General features: G+C 35.7%; 1 protein-coding gene and 1 pseudogene across 2 annotated transcripts in view; both read left to right on the forward strand.

The window, feature by feature from the left end:
• Positions 1-22018, forward strand: part of XPR1 (xenotropic and polytropic retrovirus receptor 1) — a 249464-nt gene that overhangs the window by 88397 nt on the left and 139049 nt on the right. The window lies entirely within an intron of this gene.
• LOC110574109 lies at positions 18262-20445 on the forward strand (annotated as a pseudogene).

Below are 22018 nucleotides of genomic sequence, written 5' to 3' on the forward strand. Positions count from 1 at the left end.
AGAAAGGCGTGTTTTTGTTAGGAACATTTTATCTTGGTAATATCAGTTACAAAGCCAGGAAAACTGAGGGCTGTCACAAAAAAAAGAGTCAGAAAACTAGGGGAAGCATTTTTTTTTTTTTTTTTTCCTTTTCAATTAAAGACGAGATGCGCTTACTGAGTAGAAAGTAACCCTGGTCAAAATAATTTGGTCTTTACGTGAGATCCTCTGTTAGGAAATCTTACTGGTGTCCTTACTGATACTTATAAATCTTAAATTGTATTTTAATTTTTTAACTCCATGTGGTTCGTACACTTAAAATTATTTTCCCTTTGAGAGAAGTTTTTTTTTTCTTTAATCAAGAAATTAAATGATTTTGATGGTTTGAATCAGAAAACACAATTGGAATTGTTCCTACATAATTTTTTGATTGTAGCAAATGGTATGTGTGTGTGTGTGAGAGAGAGAGCGAGCATGTACGTGCAACATAATTTTCAATATAGTGGTACTTGGATGACTATTAAAATGTTCTTACTATTTAATTTTGGATCAGGACAGAATGATGGAACCGATGACACAGGTATTGTGGCTCAAATATTAACACTTGTTCCTACTAAATGGAATCAACCTTTTCTGGTCACAGTAGTACTTGTTTTTCTCACCTTTTATTTGAAAAATTTACTTTGCATAGGTCTTAGAAATAAAGAGCCCTTATGAGGGGGTTCAGATATAGTGTAGTTCTGCTTCCTTCCAATATGAGTAAAATATTATAAGTGCTCTAATAATAAATACTGTGTAAGAAATCATTTTCAAATACATTTTAAGTGTCAGACTGTATCATCTACTTTGTTGTACTGTATAGTGTGTTATAATAGTGAATATGGTAATGTTAATTAATGAGTGAAAAAGGCTATTAATACTCTAAAACTGTACTTAGGACAAATGTATAGTTAAGTTAAATCTCTGGGAAATTGCAAAAAAAAAAGGATTTCTTTAATTTCCTGAACATTATTGGCCATATTGTTATCAGTAATGCCAGTTTTGTAACAGATCAATCCAAGTTTCTGTGGCTTAACTTAATAAAGGTTTAACTCTCATTCACACAAAGTCCAGTGTGGTTATGCCTGATCAGGACATTCTCCTAGATATATGTTCCTTCCAGAAAGTGATTTAAGGATTCAGCCTTCTTCTGTCATGTAGTTCTGTCATTTTCAACCTGTGACCTTTAAGGTCACCACAGAAATGGAAAGAGGGTAGGATATTGTGTGGGAGATTTTAATTGCCCCAGCTTAGAAGTGGAATATATCACTCCCATCTGCATTCTGCTGGCCAGAACTCTGTTATGTGGCCCCACCTAATTGCAGAGGAACTGGAAAGTATTGTTTATTTGTGTGCCAAGCAGAAGAGGAGTTACAATTATATTGCTAAGCACTAACATTCTTTTCCACACTGATATTTAGTAAACTTGTTTATTTGTCGAAGTTGTGGTATTCAGTAAGCATTTATTACATGCTGACTTATATGGGATAGTTTTCTTTAAACGAAGGAATAAAAAAATATCAAAGAACCCCACAGATTTTTGAACATTAAAATACACAGTGAATGGCTGATAAAAGCAGTTTATGAAGGTACAAAACAGTATAGTTCAAGTGTAATGTATGTTAGCAGATAAAAAAGTATTGGAGTGAATTGAATGCTATCAGGGAAAAGTGAGTTAATACCTGGTTCAAACTGATTTTAAGTGTGATATTAATTGAAAGAGGAAGAACATAGAGCTTTTCACTTGAGAAGAATAAAATCTAATGGAAAGTTAGCAGATAGATTTGCAAGAAAAGGGAACATATAAGAAAATCTGAAAGGTAAGATTGGAGAGGTATTTTAGGGTTCTGTCTGGTGGATTAAAATGTTTGAATTTGATATTTAATAAATATTGATGTGTTTAAGCATCTTTCTAACATTTTATTTCTTAGAGATCAGTAGAGCCAAAGTGGTTTATGAAAAGATAAGTGGTTCTGACAGAAGAAAAGAGAACAGAGAGTGCTAGGAGATAGGAGAGGAGCTGTCTTTTTTTTTTTTTTAATATGCTGATGCTTATTAAATTATCTTTCAAGAAATATTAAAAGGAAAACTTAGTTATCTAAACCAGGCCTAAGCATAGTGTCTTAGAGAATAAATTTCATTAATGAGGAATGGCAAATATAATTATATAATGACATAGGATAGAATTTCTGAAGACTTTCAAGTTCCATTGTCTTAAAACAGTAGGTGATGTGACAACCTCTTTTGGAATCTTTTTTTTTTTTTTTTTTTTTTTTTAGTAGAGGTACAACATATAATACTGAAGGAAATAGATTATGGTAATTATCATCCAGTAAGAGAAATTTGAAAACTGTTAGCATAAAGTAACATTTATAAATTGATGGTTTAGAGCAATCTGAGGTATGATTTTGTGTGTAGGACATGAAAATGAATATTATAATTTAACATTATTAGAACAGTGATTTTCACAATGTGTTCTTTGGACCAATAGCATCAGTATCACCTAGGTACTTGTTATATATATAAATTTTGGGGGACACCTGGGTGGCTCAGTCATTTGAGCGTCAGACTCTTGGTTTCTGCTCATGTCATGATCTCAGGATCTAAGACTAGAGCCCTATGGGGCTCTGTGCTCAGCAGGGAGTCTGCTAGAGATTCTTTCCCTCTGCCTCTCCCCCTGCTCACGCCTGTATGCTCTTTTTCTCTCTCAAAATAAATAAATCTTAGATGTGTAAATTTTTGGACCTCACCTCAGACCTATTTAATCAAGGGATAGGCCTGGTCAGCAGTCTTTTAACAAACTCTTCAAAGGATTCTAAAGTTTAAAAACCACAGACTTAGAATGTTACTGTCCCTTTTTGTACCAGCCAGTAAATTTCAGGAGTTATGTCCTTAATAGAGTGCCTTAATCAGTTATACCATCCATATCAGAATGTTTAAAAGGTAGAATTTATCAGAGAGTAAAATCAGAGCATGTGGTGGTTGGATGTCATTAGAATTTACAAGGAGATTCCTCCATTCTGTGCTGACGCTAGAGAAAATCCAGGTTTTAAGATTTCAGTGTTTAGATAAATTTATCTTCCAATTTTTCCTTTTTGGTACCATTTGTTGACATTTATCCAACAATTCTTAGAGTGTTGAGTTTGACAGACTGATGGTAGACTTAGGTAGTTGTTAGTAATTGGTTTGCAGTGCCACTAGGGATAGTATCAAAATAGGTCTTTGAGAGAGGTAAGGAAAGGCCTGTCTTGGGTTTGAGCAGGGATTGGAAGTGTCGTTTTGCCACTGGGTCGTAGTTTGAAAGTCATTGTCTCAATGTAGGTAAAATATGTCTTTCTAAGACACAGTATTAGAGTTTAGATTTTTATTATATACAGTGAGCATTTATTTATTTATTTTTAAAGATTTATTTATTTGACAGAGAGAGACCGAGAGAGGAAACACAAGCAGGGGGAGTGGGAGAGGGAGAAGCAGGCTTCCCGCTGAGCAGGGAACCCGATGCGGGGCTCGATCCCAGGACCCTGGGATCATGACCTGAGCTGAAGGCAGACGCTTAACTACTGAGCCACCCAGGCGCCCCTACAATGAGCATTTAAACAGAAATGTGTAAAGGAGAGAGTTAGACCTTAAATTAAAATGTTACTTTAAATTAGTTTATACATTCACTTATACATTTTAATTTTATTTAGATCTCTCATTTTAAGAAAAGACTAAATGAAACTGAAGAAATTAGTTGACAAATTGGCCTATGGTATAAAATGATCTGATGTATAATGTAACCTAGTTGAACAAAAATGTAATTTTACGGGCGCCTGGGTGGCTCAGTTGGTTAAGCGACTGCGTTCGGCTCAGGTCATGATCCTGGAGTCCCGGGATCGAGTCCCGCATCGGGCGCCCTGCTCGGCGGGGGGTCTGCTTCTCCCTCTGCCCTCTTCCCTCTCGTGCTCTCTGTCTCTCATTCTCCCTCAAATAAATAAATAAAATCTTTAAAAAAAAATGTAATTTTACTTTGTTTTTAACTGGTAAGTTAATTTATGGTTATTAACCTGTGATTTGACTATTCTTTTGAAAAATCCTGCCTAAGAAAGTTAAATGCTTGACTATCAGAACAGTGGTCCCAAAATAGAGTTCAGGCTGTTTTTCAGCCTGACACTGTTGTCTCTCTTGCTTTGCTCTCCTCCTGAAATGATGTTTCCATTTTGGGGATGCAGAGAGCTATGATTATTTATAGTGTGTTTTGGACAGGTGTGTTTACACAGGTCAGTGGAATTATCAAATGTCCCCCAAGACGTCTAATGTGAATATATTTCATTTTGTCATCACTCTTCATATTAAAAGAAAAAATAATTATGTTGGGTAGATGGAGAACATTCTCTTTAATTTTATATTTTAATGCAGCATGTGTCCTCTAATATTAGGAATTCTTCCACTGTTTTGGAATGATAGAGATGATAGAATGATAGAATGATATGGTTTACCAGTGTAAACCATATATAGCTTTGTCACTGAAAAATTTTAGACTTTTTTTTTGTTCTTCTTAAAGACCATACAAATTATAAACATCTCTCCCCTTTTTTAGTTTGTGCTTTATATTTGACAGGAGATTTTAGGGAGTCAGACCCTGTAAGTATATAAAGCATTCATAAATTATTGAAGCTTTTTATATTATATAATTCCAAAATGATAATGAAGTCATAAAGTAACTGTCAGTAATACTACGTAACAAAAACTTTACAACTTAAAAAAACTGAAGTTTAGCATAGATGCATATTTTCCAGCTCTAAAACCATTGCTTTATTAATTAAGTAGTTGAGAGTCAATACTCCAATTATTATACTGGGGCCATTTTGCTACAAAGGCACCAAATTCTTTCAGTCAACCTATATGTGATAGCTGTCTTCTCTATCTTATATACTAGGAGTAGTAGTTACCTTGCCTTGAGACATTTGGCTGTTTCATGATCTTACATCACATAAGGAACTGCTTTTACTTCCTTGCAGTAGGCAGGAACTACTTTCATTTTATTCCTTTTTAAGACCTCCTGCTTCTTGAGAACTTACTCCTATCTGCTTAGAGACTGGATGTTATAATATAGTCCCATTCAGAAAGATGTTAATAGTAAAATGGTCTCCTTTCTTCCTCTTACCTGTCTACAGCTCCTTCTGGAATCTTCTCTTTGTTCTATATCCATTAAGCCCTGGTCATCCAAAGCCGTCTTCAGTTTTCTATATTCTTTATTTCACTGAATTAACAACTCTTTTTAGGATCATCCTGATACTTTATCTACTAGCAGCAGTAGTTAGCTTGCCTTGAGACATTTGGCTATTTCATGATCTTACATCACATGGTTAAAACCTTTTTCTATCTGGATATTGTGTGTGTGACCATTTGTATTCATCAGTCTTTTCTGTTCTAACAGTTCCTATTTTACCCTTCCTTCTACAGACAAAGATAGAAAGAAGAGTGGGTTCTCTCCTGAATACACACATAGCTTAATAAAAAACCAGAATCATGTGCCAATCCTAGAGGTGAGAGGTGGTCAAAAAAATATAAGTAAATCATGGTCCTTACAAGGAAGAAGATTCTTAATTATCTAATTCAATGAGATAAATGTTACAAGGAAAAAGAGAACCAAGAGATGTGAGAGTAAGAAGGTGACATTTGGCCTTGAGAAAGTTTGGGAAGAGATCAATGAACATCAAAGAGAGTTGACATTTTAGCAGGGTCTTGAAGCAGGGCTAACTTATCCATTAGGCACTGTAAGTACAGTACCTAGGGCACACAGTTCTCTTAGGAGCCTGCAAAAAAGCTTCAATTTCAATTTATTTTAAAATCAGAAGAAAAATGAATATAAGAATAATGAATATGTAATAGTGACCCCAACCTGAACCTGGATTATATTTATCTTTATAATAATGCAGTTGTAAAATGTAATTTTCAATATTTTTTAAATAGAGGTAGCAGTTTACAAAGGCGAAAGTGCCTGGGACTTGCAAAAGTTATAATGCAGCATGCCTTGAAGGGTAAGTAAGGGTTTGTGGGTGCTAGGAACTGGGATTGGCAAAATCTTGAGTAAGAAGTTTATAATTAAATCACAGATTCACTTTAAGAAACTTAAAAAAATATGGTTTCTCTTACACATGCTGCTGCTAAAGTGCCATGTTAACTAGAGAAACACTACTTAGCTAAAATAAACACCACTTGATATGCTAAACCCCAAATAAAGATGCCATTAATTAGTGAATGAAATAATCATTATGTTGAGAGGCAGTGTCTACTTTAATATTTCCTCAGTTGTCATCAATGTAGTATCAGCTTTTCAGGAAAAAATTGTAAGATGTATATTTCATTGATAACAGAAATGTTGTTAAAACATGGTGGTGTGGGAAATACATCTTTGATTCTTAGAAGCACTGTAGTTTTTTGGTTCTACAAACCCATTGCCATACAACTCACATCTTAGTATAGGCTAAACCTCCATGGTGAAATAAGGATTGACTGTTTCAGACCTTGATTTTATTCAGCATTATAAACTAAAACCTGTGTAGTTATTATTTCTATTTTATAGTTGAGAGAAACAGTCAAAGAAAGGTTTGGAGAATCTTTTCCCTGGTCTGACATTTAATAAGAAAGAAGTGGGGCTCGGATTTTAAGTTGCGTAATCTTGATTACAGAGGTTTTCTTCCTAATCAGTATACTTCCAAGTTGCTAAATTCAGTTTTGGATTAGTTGAATTTAAGGTGTTTTTGGGACAGCTAATAGATGTTCAGCATGGTGTACAAGTCTAGATTTCAGTAAGTGGTGATTTGGGGCAGAGATAAAAATTTTGATGTCTTCCTTAATGGGGCCAGAGATAAAAATTTTGATGTCTTCCTTAATAGACTTTAGTTGGAAGAACCAACCCTGAAGATTAGTATCTTGGAAACCATGATGAAAGATAGGGTGTCAAGAAGTATGAATGGTCAGTATTGTGAAATGCAGTAGAGGGATCTCAGAAGATACGGATTGAGAAGGGTCTATTTGTCTTAGCAGCAATAAGGATGTCATTGGTGATTTGCAAAAAGAAGTATTTAATCAGCACTGCCTCTCTGTATTAGAAGGGAAGTTGAAGGGGCGCCCGGGTGGCTCAGTCATTAAGCGTCTGCCTTCAGCTCAGGTCATGATCCCAGGGTCCTGGGATTGAGCCCCGCATCGGGCTCCCTGCTTGGCGGGCAGCCTGCTTCTCCCTCTCCCACTCCCCCTGCTTGTTTCTCTTTCTCACTGTGTCTCTCTCTGTCAAATAAATAAATAAAATCTTAAAAAAAAAAAAAAAGGGAAGTTGCACAAAAAGATTAACCTTAGAATGTGACCTTTATTGGAAATTTGTAACTTCTATTTATTTATTTGGTCTTTGCAGATGTAATTAGTTAAGCATCTTGAGATCCTTGTCTGTAATGAGCCAGTGAGGAATGACAGAGGTACAATTTAGTTCTCTTTACTACTCAGAAGGGAGATTTGATCTTTAATATGTTTTTAATGTGACTTCATTGAATAATGCCCGTTGAATTGCAAAGTCCCACTTGAATTCAGAAATACATATTGTCAGACAGAATGTGTCTGTTCTGTATTTGATAGTCCAAGTCTATTTGAAAACTGATCAAATAGTGTCTTTTTAAATGATTTTAAACAGATTTGGGTATTACATTATGGCTCTCTCTAAACATTTAACTTGTTTAGACTTAAGAAAAATTGATTTCCAATTAACACCAGATTTCATAAGAAAGAAAATATTAGCTAAATAATTAATTCTATGAGATGATATGTATTCAAAACAAAAACAGGCAACATCTGTTAATTCAGTTGGGAGGAGAAGATTGAGCTTTGTCCTTTAAATTTTTAAATATTGTTCAGAATTTTTATTTTAAACATCTTTAGGTACATTCGTACTAATACTATTTCTCACCAGAACTTGAAGTCTTTGATTTGTATAGACATTAAATATTTTTATTGATTGATCAAAGGGTGAGAGCAGATCAGCTGACATTCTCTTAACTTGAACTCCCTCCTAATGATTTCCTTCATTTACAATATAATGATAATTAGTTACATTAATTTATATTGCCTTCACTCTTAATAACTGAGGCACTAGTTTTCAAAATTGACTTATAAGTAAGATAGTAAGGAATAAATTATGTTCAGAATAGTTTTATTATATGTTCCATTGTATTCTAATTATGTGAAATTTTGTAATTCACACTATAGTAAGGTGTTTCAGAGGATTTTGAAGGTCTTCTAATTTCATCCCCCATCCATTTCATGAATCCCTTCTACATTATTATTGAGATGGTCACACAGTCTTCTTTTCACACCTCCAGGGATAGAGAGATCATTACCTCTCAAAGTATACAATAGCCAGTCAGTCTTGTGTGACTACCATATGCTAGTCATGGCAATGAACAAAATAGACACTTGCCCTGTCCACATGGAGTCTGTAACCCAGCAGTGATTTTAAATAAGTAATTAAACGTATGTAAGCATTGCGAAAAAGAAATACACAGTGCTATAAAATAATATGACAAGGGAATTTAACATAATCTGGGAGGGTCAGAGAATGTTGTGTTAAGGTATTAATGTTTTGGCTGACATTTGGAGGATGAATGAGCTAGGAAAAAGGTGGGGAAGTTTTTCAAGTTGAGGAAAGAGCATGTACCAGAATCTAGAGTTGAGCATGACGCGTTCAAGGGACCTGAAACAATTACAGTAAGAGGGCATTCTTCTCATCTCTGTAGGAAACCTAGCATGTCTCTTATATATTGAGGACTAAAGGAACCTTTTAAGGATTTGCAGGTTTGGAAGGTCAGCAGTAGCAATGGTGAAGTAGTTCCCTTAAGTGACTTTATAAGAATTGACCATCAAGAAAATAGGGACAGGATGTGAAGAACATAAGAACACCTCTCACAAATAACCGGGGTGGGAGTGGGGGGAGTGGAGACCAAAAGGAGATATGAGATATTATGCAAGTAAGGACACAATAGGTTGTAAACATTGGAGTTAGCACTAATACACCAAGAGGCTGGTAAGACTGGAGAAAATTCAGGTTATATATTACCTGAAATGGCATTTTTTAAAACAAAGGATTTGGCAAAAATTATTTTCTTCCTTTTTGTTTCATGTCTCTCCTTGCTGGGAAATGGTCTCTTGCAATAGTGATAATATAAATTGATATGGTTATTTGATTGCTTGACATTTGATTTTTTTTTTTAATTTATTTTCAGAAAGAGAAAGAGAGTGCATACAAGCAAGGGGAGTGGCAGGCAGAGGGAGAAGCAGGCTCCCCACTGAGCAAGGAGCCCGGTGCAGGACTAGGTCCCAGAACCTTGGGATCATGACCTGAGCCGAAGGTAGATGCTTAACCGACTGAGCCACCCAGGTGTCCCTGCTTGACATTTTAAATTTTTTTTTTTAAGATAATATACAGTAAGGTTTACTTTTGGGGGGTGTACAGTTCTGTGAATTTTAACATATGTAAAATATGTGTAGTCACCACCACAATCAGGGTATGGAATAGTTCTATCACCCCAAAATCCTTTAGGTATCCCTGTGCAGTCACACTCTCCTCCTACATATAGACCCCATTTCCCATCACTATCATTTTGTCTTTTTGAGAGTGTCTGATAAGTAGAATAATATGTATGTAACTTTTGGATACTGGCTTCTTTCATACTGTGTAAGTATGAAACTTTTTACTTGTATCAATAATCCATTCCTTTTATTACAGGTTTTTGTGTGAATGTAAGTTTTTTATTTCTCTAGATACTCAGGAGTGGGATTGCTGGGTCATTTGGTAAGTCTATGTTTAACTTTATAAGAAACTGCCAAAGTGTTTTCCAGAGTGGCTGTTTCATTTTGCATTTCTATTGGCAACATGTGAGTTCCAGTTGTTCTGTATCTTTGCCAACGCTTGACACAGTATTTTTTATTTTAGCCATTCTAATATGTGTGTAAATGGTATCTCATTGTAGTTCTGTTTTTTAGAGTCTTTCTTATAATTTACATAACATAAAATTACTCAAAGTGTACAATTTAGATGTTTTTAGTATATTCAGAGTAGTGCAAGCATCACCACAATCTTAAGTTTAGAACATTTTCATCACTGTGGTGTTCTTTTGCATTTCTGTAGTGGCTAATGGTGTTGAGTGTCTTTTCACTTGCCATTTCTGTTTGCTAGTTGTTTGTCCATTTTTTATTTGTGTTGTCCATATTCTTCCTATTGAGTGTTGAAAGTATTCTGGATACAGGTCCTTTGTTAATTACATGTACTGCAAATATTTTCTCCCAGTCTGTAACTTGCCTTTTCATTCTTTTTTTAAAATTTTATTTTTTTTTTTAAGATTTTACTTATTTATTTGTGCGATAGAGAGAGAGAGAATGAGCAGGGGTAGGGACAGAGGGAGAGAGAGAAGTAGACTCCCTTCTGAGCAAGGAGCCCAATGCGGGACTCGATCCCAGGACTCTGGGTTAGGGTTAATGACCTGAGCCGAAGGCAGATGCTTAACTGACTGAGCCACCCAGATGCCCCGTCTTTTCATTCTTTTAACAATGTCCTTTACACAGCAAAGTTTTGAATTTTGATTAAGTCCCATTTTTCAGTTTTATCGTTTTGGTATCATCCCTAAGATCTCTTTGCCTAACCTCTGGTCACAAAGATTTTCTCCTTTATTCTCTTCTAAAAGTTCTACAGTTTTACATTTAGTTCTGTTATCTCATTTGAGTTAATTTTTATAGAAGGTGTGAGGTTTAGGCCAGTTCATTTTCTTACATATGGGTTGTTCACTTGTTCTAATATGATTTGCTGGGAAGATTCTTCTTTCTCGTTTGAATTGCCTTTGTACCTTTGTCAAGGATTAATTTGCCAAATTTTGGGGGGGTCTGTTTCTGGACTCCATTCTTTTTCACTCTTCTCTGTTTCTGTCCATCCTTTTGCCAGTATCATAGTATGCAATCAGAAACTGATTTCTCTGACTTTCTTGTTCTTCTTCAGAAATTTAATGGTTTTTCTAGTTCTTTCACCTTTCAATATGAATTTTAGACTCAGTTTATCTATATGTACAAAAAAAATCCTCCTGGCATAATGATTGGAAGTATGTTAAATATGTGGATCAATTTAGGGAGAGTTGACTTCTTTACTGTTGAGTCTTCAGTCCATGACCTGTGGTAAGTCTCTCCATTAGGTCTTCTTTTATATATTTCATTAATGGTTTATAGTTTTCAAGGTACAGATCCTATACATATTTTTATAAATTTATACCTGATTGTTTCCTTTTGTTAAAGCTATTGTAAATAGTGTTGGTTTTCTTTTTTTTTAAGATTGATTTATTTCTTTTAGAGAGAGTGAGAGAGAGCATGAGAGGGAGAAGGCGAGGGAGAGAATCTCAGGCAGATGCCCTGCTGAGCGTGAAGCCTGACATGGGGCTCAATCTCATGACCCTGAGATCATGATCCCAGTTGAAATCAAGAGTCTGACACTCAACCTACTGAGCCACTCGTGTTGGTTTTTAAATTTAATTTGCCAGTTGTTCATCGCTGGTGTATAAAAATATGATTGATTTTTTGTGGGTGTGTGTGTTGACCTTGTATCCTGTGACTGAAAACTCACTTATGAGTTTTAGGGGTTCTTAGTAAATTCCTTGGGATTGTCTACATATATTATCTGAGAATAGGGGCAGTTTTATGCCTTCCTTTCCCATCTGTATGCCTTTTCTTTCTTTTTCTTAAATTATTGCACTGACCAACACTTCCAGTATGATGTTGTATAGGTATGGTGAGAGTAGCCATCCTTTTTCCTTATTCTCATCCTAGTCTTCACCATTAAGTATATTGTTAGCTGATATTTTACCCCCAGAGATGCCTTTTTATCAGATTGTGGAAATTTCCTTCTATTTCTAGTTTGCTAAATGGTTTTACTGTTGAAGGACATGGAATTTTATTAGATGCCTTTTCTGCATCAGATGATATGATCATGTGGTTTATATATTTTTTTTACTGTTAATAGGGTGGACTACATTGCTTGATTTTCGAACATTGCATTATTTTTACATTCCTGAGATCTACCCCACTTAGTCATGGTGGATTATTGTTTCTATATATTGCTGGATTAAATTATCTAATAGTTTATTGAGGATTTTAAAAATTTCTATCCAAGAAGGATATTAGTCTAGTTATCTTTGCCTGTGCCATCTGTCTAGTTTTGGTATCAGGTTAACATCATTATCCTAAAATGAGTTGGGAAGTATTCTCTTCTGTTTTTTGGAAGAGATCTCATAGTTTGGTATTCTTCATTAAATATTTTGTAGAATTCACAATTGAAACCATTTGGGTATAGAGATTTTGTTTTTGGAAGAGAATTGTTTTTGTGATTATCCAATTTCTTTAGCAGTTATAAGACTCCTTAGGTTATCTATTTCATTTGGTGTGAATTTTGGCATTTTATGGTTTTCCAGGAATTGGTCCATTTCATCTGAGGTGTTGAATTTATGTGCATAGAATTGTTTGTACTATTTCTCTATTATCTTTTTAATGTCTGGGGGATGTAGTTATATCCCCTATTTCATATTAAATGCTGGTCATTTGTGTCTTCTTTTTTCTCTGTTAGTTTTGCTTGACTTTTTAAAAAATCTATTTGTAAAGAGCTAGCTTTTGATTTCACTGATTATTGAGTTTTTTGTTTTCAATTTGAGTGATTTCTGTTGTTTTTTCCATTATTTTGATTGCCTTGAATATGTTTTGTTCATTTTTTTAGTTTCTTAATGTGAAAGTTTAGATTATTGATTTGAGACCTTTCTTCTTTTCCCATATAAACATTTTATACCATAAATTTCCCTCTAGATACTACTTTGGTATATTTCTCAAATTTGCTATGTTGTAGTTTCATTTTCATTCAGTTCAAAATATTTTTATTTCCCTTGATTCCTTTTACACCTGTGGGTTATCTAGAAGTGAGCTTGAATTCCATGTGTTTGGAGATTTTGTTGCTATCTTTTTATTAATTTCTAATTCTTTTATGCGTTAGAGGGACATACTTTATATAATTTCAATTCTTCTAAATTTGCTAAAGCTTATTTTATGACATAGGATAGGGTCTGTCCTGGTGAATGTTCCGTGTACATTTTGAAAAGAATAAAATGATGTTGGGTGGAGTGTTCTTGAAATGCCAGATCCAGTTGGTTGATGTTATTGTTCAGTTTCTGTATGTTCTTGTTAATTTTCTGCCTGCTCATTTTACTGATTACTGAAGGAGATATGTTGAAGCCTCCACTATAATTGTGGATTTGTCTATTTCTCCTTTTGGTTTTGTAAATTTTGTCTTCATATATTTTGAAACTCTCATTATTAGATACATACACATTTAGGAATTTATGAATTCTTGATGAATTGGCTTGTTTCATAATGTGATGAATTTCATACCTGGTAATTGTCTTGGGTCTGAAGTCTCCTTTGATATTAATATAGTGACTTGATCTTCCTTTTAATCAGTGTTTGCATGGTATGTATTTTTCTATCCTTTTACTTTAAAACTATTTATATCATTATGTGTAAGGTGAGTTTCTTGTAGACACAGAATATAGTTAGATAATTTTTTAATACTTATTGTGACAATCTTATCTTTTAATTGGTGTTTTAGATAGGTCATTTATGTTTAATGTGATCATTGTTGTTTGGAATTGGATCTCTTTTTTATTTAATTTTTTATTTTTCTCCATGTTTTTCATCCCTTTTTCTCTTTCTTTCTTTTTTTTTTTTTTGAGGAGGCAAGTTATTTGAATATACTTAGAATTCTGTTTTAATTTTTCTATTACATTTTTAACCATTTCTATTTCTGTAGTTTTGGTTTTTAAAAATGGTTGCTCTAGGGATTACAATATATATACTTTACCTTTCACAATTTAAAATCAATATTTTACAATTTTATTTGGAGTGTAGAAACCTTTACACCAAATAAGTCTCTTTTCCTTTTCCCCTTTATGCTGTAGTTGTCTTATATATTACATCAGCATACATTGAAAACCCTGTTAGAAAAGGTCATAATTTTTTTTCGACTGTCAAACATTTTAAAGAACAGCAGAAGAATAGTTCATTACACGTACCTAAATATTTATCACTTCTGTTGCTTTTTTTTAATTGCTGAAGTTCTTGGTTTCTATTGGCATTATTTCTCTTCTATCTGAAAAAATTTCCTTTAACTTTTTTTTTTTTTTAAGAGTAGTCTCCTGGGAACAAATTCCCTTGGATTTTCTTCCATTGAGATTACCTTTGTTTCACCTTCATTCCTGAAGGATATATTCACTGGATATGTATTCTGGGTTGATCTTTTTTTGGTGTTCTTGAAAAATATGAATTCACCGGGGCACCTGGGTGGCTCAGTTGGTTAGGTGTCTGCCTTTGGCTCGGGTCATGATCCCAGGGTCCTGGGATCAAGCCCCATATCTGGCTCCCTGCTCAGTGGGGAGCCTGGCTCTCCTTCTGCCCCTCCCCCTGCTTGTGTTCTCTCTTTCTCTGAAATAAATAAAATCTTAAAAAAAAGAAAAGAAAAATATGAATTGGCCTCTGATTTCCGATAAGAAATCCACAGTTATTCAAATTGTTGTTCTATAATAACTAATGAGTTGTTTTTCTCTGGTTACTTTCAAGAGTTTATTTTTAGTTTTAGTTTTTGCAGTTTGATTGTGGTCTGTATGGGCATGTATTTCTTCAGATCTCATTTGAGGTTAAAAGAAAATAGTTTTCTCTGCTCAAAACACTCTGACACTAACTGTGTGGGTTTCCCACACCAAGCAATTCTCTAATTCTCTGTGGATACAAACTGCTTTTCTACAATTTAATGCACTTCTAATTCTACCTAGAGTTAGTACAAAACCCATATATTAAGGTCTTAATCTTACAAGACTGCCTTCAAATGCAGATGCCAATAGCAAGTAGTGGGTCCCCAGGGTACCCATACTTCTGTCTGACTTGGCTACAAATTAGGGTTCCCAAAACCCCCTCCTCAGGTTCAGTAATTTGGTATAACTGCTCACAAAACTCAGGAAAATACTGTATTTATTACCAGTTAATTACAAAGGGTACTATAAAGGATACAGATGAACAATGATGCCAGATGAAGAGGTACAAAGAGCAAGGTCTGGAAGCATCCCAAGCACAGGAGCTTCTGTTACCATGGAGTTGGAGTGCACTACCCTCCTGGCATATGGATGCATTCACCAACCTGAAGCTCTTGGAACCCCTTCATTTGGGATTTTTTTTGGAGGTTCCATTATCATGGTTGATTAAACCATTGACCACCCCCCAGCCTCTCCCCTCCATGGAGGTCAAAGGTAGGGAGCTCTTTCATCCGTCCTCCCATTTTACTTTTCTCTGTGGTTCAGATTGGATAATTTCTATTGATCTGCCTTCAGGTGTACTGACTCCTCTGACATCTCTATTCTTTTGTTGGACCCCTTTAGTGAAGTTTTATTTCCGTTGCTGTTTTCACTTCTAAACTTTTGATTTGATTTTTCTTTTTATCCTCTGTTTGTTTGTGTGCTAGAGCTTTCTGTCTTTCCCTTCCTCTCAAGAATATTTGCCCTTATTCGATGAAGCATTTTTATAATAGTTTTTGTAACATAATTCGAACATCTGTGTTATCTTGAAGTTGGTGTCTGTTGTCTTTCTCATGCATGTTGAGATTTTCCTGGGTATTTGTATGCCAGGGAATTTTGGATTGTGTCTTGGGCGTTTTGAATATTATGATATGAGATCTAAGGTCTTGCTTATATCCTGTATAGAATGTTTTTCTTTTGTGTGTGTGTGTGTGTGTGTGTTTTGTTTTGATTTGTTTTTGTTTTTGAATGTTTTTCTATACAGAAGACTGATTTGTTCAGGTTGACACAAGTATGAACTTCACCTTCTGTGGTTTGTGATTTTTATGTTAGTGCCTTTTTCAAAGCCTTTGTTGTGCTCCTCAGATATGTCCTGTGTGTATTGTCAACCAGTGGCAGCCTGGTATCTGTACGCTTCTCAATGTCTGTGGTATGAGGTTTAGGCTCAGATTTTCACATATGCAACTTGCAGGTGATCCCAGGAATTCATAAATAACTTTATGGGCTTGCTTTCCCAAGGTCTTTTCTCTGTGCGTTGTCCTTGGTACTTTCTAGTTTTTTGGAGTTCCTCTTTTTTGTTCTCTGGTCAGATAACTAAGGATTTATTTATCCCATGTTGCTGAGCAGTTCTTGTGACTTTGCCAGTGTCTGAGGCCAAGCAGTGGAAGGGCAGGGAGAGAAACGGGTCCTTCCTTGTTTCAGTGTTTTAGGTTCTGCAGGTCCCTATTGTTACCATTGTTACTGCCACCACTACCAAGGAATTTCTCGGGTGATAGGGTGCAAAAAAATGGATAAAAGAAAAGCAACATAAGTGATTAGAGTGTCTGTTCTTTGAAATCAGGACAACAAAAACAGGTATACACTCAAATATTGCAAAGAAAAACATCCTTATATGACTTTTAATTTTAAAGTTTGGTATAAATTATATCTTTGATAATCTGGTATGATAACAGCAGAGATTTAGAGTCTGTCATACCCCAGCTGGAATCACAGTGTTACCATTTACCAACCATGTGATCCTAAACAAATCACTGCTAAGTTTCAGTTTCCTTGTTTGTGAAACATTTATATAATATCCACTCAATGGTGTACTGGAGCTGGCTTGTACCCCCCCATAAGAGCTGATTGTTAAAATTTTAGATATCTTATGAGCTGTTAAACACAGCCATCATTAAAAATTAAATTACACAAACTTTAGAATTAAATTATGTTAAAAACAAAGGCAGTAGGGGCACCTGGGTGGCTCATTCGGTTGAGTGCCTGACTGTTGGTTTCGGCTCAGGTCATGATCTCAGGTTTATAAGATGGAGCCCCACAGGGGGCTCCACGCTTAGTGTGGAGTCTGCATGAGATTCTCTCCCCCTCTTTCCTTCCCCCTGCTCCTCCCCCTGCTCATGTGCTTTTTGTCACTAAAATAACTAAATAAAATCTTAAAAAAAAAGCAAAGTATAAATGCTGAAAACTCATCACTTCCTAGCTATTTTGCTACCCTGTACATTATATATGTCTGTTATAGCTGTGTGGTGAAATACCATATAATGATGTGCTATTGCATATCTCTTCTCAGCTCTGTGTTCAGTGTGTTTACATTGGTAGCTTGAAATGTGTCATGATGGTATTCATACCACAGAAACTGGTAAATAGCACAAACCAGAGCTTGATTTATTGTTTTGTTGGATGTCTAGATTTAAGAAAGTGATGGAGAAAATATCAATAAAGCAGATTAAACTTAAAAGTTTGTTGTATCTGGGGGCACCTGGGAGGCACAGTCAGTTAAGCCTCTGACTCTTGGTTTCAGCTCAGGTTTTGATTTCGGGGTCATGGGATCGAGCTCCACCTCAGGTTCCCTGCTTAGGGTGGAGTCCGCTTGGGATTCTCTCTCCCTCTCCCCCATTCCTCCTTACATGCACACACGTGCGTGTGCACATTCTCTCTCTAAAATAAAATCTTTTTTTAAAAAAAGTTTGTTGTATCCATTGGCTGTTGTTGTTAGTAACACAAAAGTTGAGGAAATATTCTAAACTACAGGCTTACCTCATTTTATTGCACTTTACTTTATTGAGCTTCACAGATACTGCATTTTTTACAAACTGAAGGTTTGTGGCAACCCTACATTAAGCAAGTTTATTTGCATTATTTTTTCCAATGGCATTTGCTCACTTCATATCTTTGTGTCACATTTTGATAATTCTTGTGATACTTCAAATATTTTCATTATTATTTGAATTGCTTCAATTTCATGATAAAACTTTAACAGATGAGGAGTTACTTCCTATGGATGAGCAAAGACAGGGGTTTCTTGAGACGGAATCTACTCCTGGTGAAGATGCTGTGAAGATTGTTGAAATGACAACAAAAGATTTAGAATATTACATAAACATAGTTGATAAAACAGTGGCAGAATTTGGGAGGATTGACTCCAGTTTTGAAAGATGTTCTCCTGCAGGTAAAATGCTGTCAAGTAGCATCACATGCTACAGAGAAATCATTTGTGAAAGGAAGAATCAATCAGTATGGCAGACTTCATTGTTATCTTATTTTAAGAATTGCCAGAGCTGTTGGGCATTGGTAGTTGGGTGGCCAGTCAGGGTGGGACGGGGCAGTCTCCCGCTGCCTTCTGGCTGCAACCATGGCTGACAAGATCCACAGGAAGGCCAACCACTCAGTGCTTGTTGGGAACACCAACGGCCTCACCACGTCCATGTCCCTCACAGTGGCCGCCATCACCTCCAAACCTGGGGGTAGCAGTGGCTCCAAGAAATTAGTGATCAAGAATTTCTGAGACAGGCCTAAATTGCCTGATAACTACATTCAGGACACCTGGCAGAAGCTTCTTGAGGCAGTGAAAGCCATACTAGTATCATCTCCATCAGAACCTGGAAAAAGTACCAAGCTGTTGAAAATCTGTTCTCACAAAGTTTCCTCAACACGCTACAAACAGCTGTGCCAGGTCTGTGAAGATCATGTCCAAGCACAGGTCCTTCAGTTTAGAGAAGACTCACCGGATAGTGTTTTATTTTTAAAGAAGATTAACACGTGCTGTCAAGATCATTGCAGACATACGATCATGATCAGAAGTATTTTCCTGTTTTTGCTTCGCACTTATGTACTTCAGAATTCCATGCTTCCTTCTATCTGGGATATGGGATTGGAACTTTTTAGAAACCGTATCGTTAGTGATAAAAATGGTTCAGAGTAAAAATATTGATGGAATTCTGCTATTAACTGAACGAAGCAGCAAAGTTTATTGGAGTTTATTGAAAAGTCTCCTGAGTATGCTCTCTGACCTTCAGGTATATAAAGATTCATTTGAACTGAAACTTTTGGAAGAAACTAATTGTTTATATGCTGCAGAAGGCCAGAATATCTTAACCATATAAGTAGGCATTTAGAGGAAGAGGGAGACTGAGTAATCACTTATTTAGACCACAGCACACAGAAACCACTGATTGTTTATATAGAGAAACAGTTATTAGGAGAACATTGAACAGCAATTCTGTAGAAAGGGCTTGACCACCTCCTTGATGAGAACAGAGTGCCCACCTCACTCAGATATACCAGCTGTTCAGCTGCGTGAAGCATGGCCAGCAGATTCTGCTGCAGCGCTGGAGTGACCCCATCAAAACTTTTGGGACAACAGTTGTTATCAGTCCTGAAAAAGACAAAGCTATGATACAGGACCTGCTAGATTTTAAGGATCGTGTGGACCATGTGATGGAAGTGTGCTTTCAGAGACACAAGAAGTTCATCAACTTGATGAAGGAATCCTTTGAAACATTTATCAACAAGAGGCCAGATAAGCCCACAGAATTGATGGTAAAGCATGTTGATTCAAAATCAAGAGCAAGTAGTAAAGAAGCAACAGACGAAGACCTGGAGAGGATTCTCGACAAGTTTATGATAATATTCAGGTTCATTCACAGTAAAGATTTCTTTGAAGCCTTTTATAGAAAAGATTTGGCAAAACGACTCCTCATTGGAAAAAGTGCCTCAGTAGATGCTGAAAAATCTATGTTGTCAGAACTAAAGCATGAATGTGGTGCTGCTTTCACCAGCAAGCTGGAAGGCATGTTCAAGGACGTGGAGCTCTCCAAGAACATCATAGTTCATTTCAAGCAGTATATGCAGAATCAAAGTGACCCAGGCTCTGTAGATCTAACAGTGAATAGACTTATGATGGGATACTGGCCGACATACACACCTATGGAAGTGCATTTAACTCAAGAAATGGTTAAACTTCAGGAAGTGTTTAAGACATTTTATCTCAGAAAGCATAGTGGTAGAAAACTTCAGTGGCAAACTACATTGGGGAATGCTGTTTGAAAAGCAAGTTTAAGGAAGGAAAGGAGTTCCAGGTGTCCATCTTCCAGATACTGGTGTTTCTCATGTTCAGTGAAAGGCGTACTTTCAGTTTTGAAGAAATAAAAATGGCCACGAGAGTAGAGGACAATGAACTGCAAAGAACATTACAGTCCCTGGCCTGTGGCAAAGCACGAATCCTGGTTAAAAGTCCCAAAAGGAGGAAGATGGGGACACATTCATGTTCAGCGGGGAATTCAGATACAAGTTGTTTCAAATAGCAGCTAGATCCAGATGAAGGAAACCGTTGAAGAACAAGTCAGTAACACTGATAGTGTTTCAGGAAGGACAGTATCAGATTGACCCTGCTATTGTCAGAATAATGAAGATGAGAAAGACTCTTCATCATAATCTTCTAGTTTCTAAATTGTATAATCAGCGAAATTTCCAGTTAAGTCTAGAGATTTAAAAAAGAATTGAATTTCTTGTAGATAGACTATATGGAGAGAGATAATCACCACTACATGGCCTGATATATTGGCTAGCTGCTTTCTCTCAGCGAGACACTAGAATGTATCTTCAGAGCAGCGAAGCATTTCTGTGCTATTTCCAAGACTTCTGAGATTGAGCCAGCACAAAGACTTTTGGATTAGAAAGAAAAGAGATGGTTTCTTGGATCACCTTTCACAAAGCATAAGGTTTTGCAAATGGCGTATGTGTCTTTCCCTCCAGTTCTCCCTCTTAACTCTTTTCGCTGTTTTGTTTTTGTTGCTTTGTGCAGAATGACTTTAAGATTGGACAAGAAGATACTGGTTAAAAGAGGTTCCTTTGTAAGATGTAGTTCTTGTGACAGAAAGCCAAAAGTTTGGTTTGGTGTCTGTGTGTGATCATGAATGCATAGTTAAAAAGACCCTCCGTGCTGTGTTCATGGGCTGCAGAGATGACTGGTATACTCCTAAGGCAGGCTCTCTTGGTTGATGGACACTTAGTTTAGAAACAAGAGCCCTTTGTTGGCGGGCGTTAGGAGGAAACAATGTCAAAAGCTGGCTAATCAATTATGCGATGTAAATATTGGCATCTGTTTTTTTCCTTTATGTTCCATACATTTTAAACTCTGATGACTTTTTAGAGCAAGATTTCTCAGTGAGACCTCTCATGTATGCCAGGACAGCACCAGGTCAGGTGTGCTTGCTTTGGTGAACCCACTAGCATCTTTGTTCTACTTCTGCTGAGTTGTTTGTGGATTTTTTGTTTAGGAGTTTAGGGGATAGTGTGTTTGTGTTTACTCTTCTAAGATTGAGTCTAGCAGCCCCTTTTTTTTGCATTGGGGTAACTGCTGTTTGATTTTTTTCATTGCAGTATTTGTATGATTGCTCTGATAAGGTTTGGTTTGTTTTTACAGTTATGCCGTTGTTCTTTGTGCTATAACCACTGTAAAAAGTTTTATAAGAGAATTAAAATCTTGATATTGTGAAGCAGAAGTTATTTTGTTAAAAGATTAAAAGGATTTTGTTGGCACCTGGTTTCACGTTTTGTGTATACATAGGTGCCATAACTGTAACAAAAATACTTTTATAGTAACATTTAAGAGTACTTTATATATTACATAGTAGTGTGCTTCATTTTGATTAAACGCTACCAAAGGAATTTTGATCATGGTATAAATGTGTAAAGCAATATTTTATGGAATATACCAAGTTTATATAATTTGATTTTATGCTAAGTTATTAAAAAGTTTCTCCCTTTTAGAAATATGTGTGTTTAAAATATGGCATTTTATGGGTTTGCATGTGAAAATCCTCACCATTAAGTATTGTCATTATTTCTATATTTGTAAATTTTCATTTGTGTGTTCTATAATATATGGTCTGTAAGTAGGCGTTTAGAGGAAGAGGGAGACTGAGTAATCACTTATTTAGACCACAGCACACAGAAACCACTGATTGCTTATATAGAGAAACAGATTTTTACTTCTTAAATTTTATGTTCCTTGTCTCTAGAGATTGTTAATATTGTAACTTAATGTAAACTTACTCTAAATAAAATTAGTTTAATTGGCCTTAGAAAAAAATAAAAGAATTGCCTGA

Source organism: Neomonachus schauinslandi, chromosome 6 (genome assembly GCF_002201575.2).
Source record: "Neomonachus schauinslandi chromosome 6, ASM220157v2, whole genome shotgun sequence".
NCBI lineage: Eukaryota > Metazoa > Chordata > Mammalia > Carnivora > Phocidae > Neomonachus > Neomonachus schauinslandi.